The following is a 2500-nucleotide window of genomic DNA, read 5'->3' on the forward strand; positions in this document are numbered from 1 at the left end:
GAGAAGAGAGACGCATGAGAATGTGGAAAGGATAGAACGAAGAGTAGTTGAAGGACAAGCTCCACGACGAGAGAGGAATGGACAAAGGCATGAGGCTTTTGTAGATGGGGCCGAGACAAGTGTCACGGGATCCATACGTGAACTACCACAACATGAGATGAGACGGGGTGGTAGAGTTGAAAACAATAGAGTGGTTGTTGAGAGGTGGATTCCAAATGTTGACCATCCCACTCGAACCCAAAGTGTGAGAGAAGAGTATCAAGATGTAAGGCTTGAGAGACCACCAAGAGAGGAAGCCTATGAGGCCGAGTTTGAGCATGAGCAAGAGTATGGGAGGCCGTATTACCGTGGTGATCATTATGAGAGAAGAAGAGACCATCATGAGAGAGGGTATGATGTTGACCACCATGAAAATAGAAGGGGAAACCGGGCTTATGACCGGGGACCTAAGAGGCCAAAGGTGGACTTTCCCAAATTTAATGGGGGAGATCCATATGAATGGCTTGATAAGGTTGACCACTACTTCCATACATATGAGGTGCCTAGACATGAGAGGGTGTCGACGGCGTGTTTTTATTTGGAGGGGAAAGCAAGTAAGTGGTGGAGGTGGATCCGGGATCAATATGAGAAAGAGAGGAGAAGATTGGGTTGGACGGCCTTTGAAAAAGAATTTCTAATGCAATTTGGGCCATCCCCAACCATTAACCATCATGGCCAACTTGCCAAGTTGAGGCAAGAAGGCAAGGTGCATGCTTACATTGAGGAGTTTAGGCAACTCCAAACCCTTGTGAGAGGTTGGTCCGAGGAGGCCCTTGTGGGCACGTTTGTGGATGGGTTGAAACCTTGGATAGCCAAGGAGATTAAGCTAAAGCAACCCTCTAAGATTCAAGAAGTAATGAGAATGGCGGAGATCCTAGAAGAAAGCACTAATATGGAGAAACGCCAATCTAAGGAAGTGGGGAGTAAGGTTACTACACCCTTGCAAACCAATGTTCCTTGGAAAGGTAAGGAGGAAATGGGGAGTGCTTCTAAGTCTAAACGAATTGAAGTGAAAAAGCTTTCAAGGGAAGAGGTACAAGAGAGAATAAAAAAGGGCCTTTGTTTTAAGTGTGGAGACAAATGGGGCATTGGGCATAAATGCGGATCGGGACAAGTGTACATGTTGGTTGATGAGAGGAGTGTGGAGGAGGAAGATGAATACCTTGTGGGAACATGTAGTGAGGAGTCCGATCAAGAAGAGGCCAAAGTAAAAACAAATAATAAAGAGGCCGAGTTGTCCCTTAATACATTGATGGGGACCCAAAAGCATACCTCCTTGAAGGTGATGGCATGGATAGGGACACTTGAGGTTCCGTTGTTGGTAGATAGTGGCTCCACACACAACTTTGTCAATTCTAATATTGTTGCCAAAGTTGGGTTGAAGCCAATTTCTATAGAGCCATTTGATGTGAGGATGGCAAGTGGGGATAAAATGAAATGTGAAGGCTTGGTGAAGGAAGTAAACATGAATGTGCAAGGAGTGAAAGTAGTGGCGGATTTACATGTTCTTCCTTTGGTAGGGCTTGATGTGGTATTGGGCACTCCATGGCTCAAGGGCCTTGGAAGGATAGTGCTTGACTACAACAAGAGGACCATGGAATTCAAGCTAGGGTCCAAGAAGAATGTATGGGCAACTTTATCTTCCAAAGAGACCAAGTCGGGTGAGGTCTCAATGCTAGAAAAATTGGACAAAGGAGAGGCACATTGTTTAGCCATGGGGATGGCTAAGAAAGAGAATGAGGAGAGAACATGGAAATTTTCAAATTTAATCCTTGAGGGCAAGGATGTTCTTGAAGGGAGGGGGAATGATAGGAACCCATGTCATGTGGCCTATGGTCCAGCCACTAGCCAAGTCAAGACGAGGTTAGACAGTCCCAAAACAGGCCCACGGGCATGCCATGGGGCCTGCCTTGACATGCCCAGGGTGCCCAAGGAGGTTGGTGACCAAACCAGCCCATTCAGCATGGCCAGCGCGCACAGCACGCGCAGCCCAGCGCGCACAGCGCGCCCAGCGCGCATGCCGCGCGCGCGCGCAGCGCGCAGCACGCCAAGCGCGCGCCCCGCGCGCGCAAGCCTCGCCCGCGCCCCGCGCGCGCATTCCTCGCCAGCGCCCCGCGCGCGCAGCGCCCCAGCGCCCGCGCGCACACGCTTCCCCAGCGCCCGCGCGCGCATGTTTCGTCCACGCCCAGCGCGCGCGCGCTCACGCCTCAGCACGCCCGCGTCCCGCGCGCGCAGCGCCCCAGCGCCCGCGCGCGCGCCCCAGCACGCCCCGCGCGCACGCCCAGCGCGCGCGCGCCCCAGCACGCCCAGCGCCCCAGCGCCCCAGCGCCCAGCGCCCCAGCACCCCAGCGCCCAGACCAGCCCAGGGCCCTGTCAGCCAGCCTAGCCCACCCATGGGCTCATGCATGCCATGGGTCAACTTGGCCCATGCCAGCTAGGATAATTTGTATTATTAATTCTT

This window comes from Juglans microcarpa x Juglans regia, unplaced genomic scaffold, assembly GCF_004785595.1.
Source record: "Juglans microcarpa x Juglans regia isolate MS1-56 unplaced genomic scaffold, Jm3101_v1.0 JmScfU0033, whole genome shotgun sequence".
NCBI lineage: Eukaryota > Viridiplantae > Streptophyta > Magnoliopsida > Fagales > Juglandaceae > Juglans > Juglans microcarpa x Juglans regia.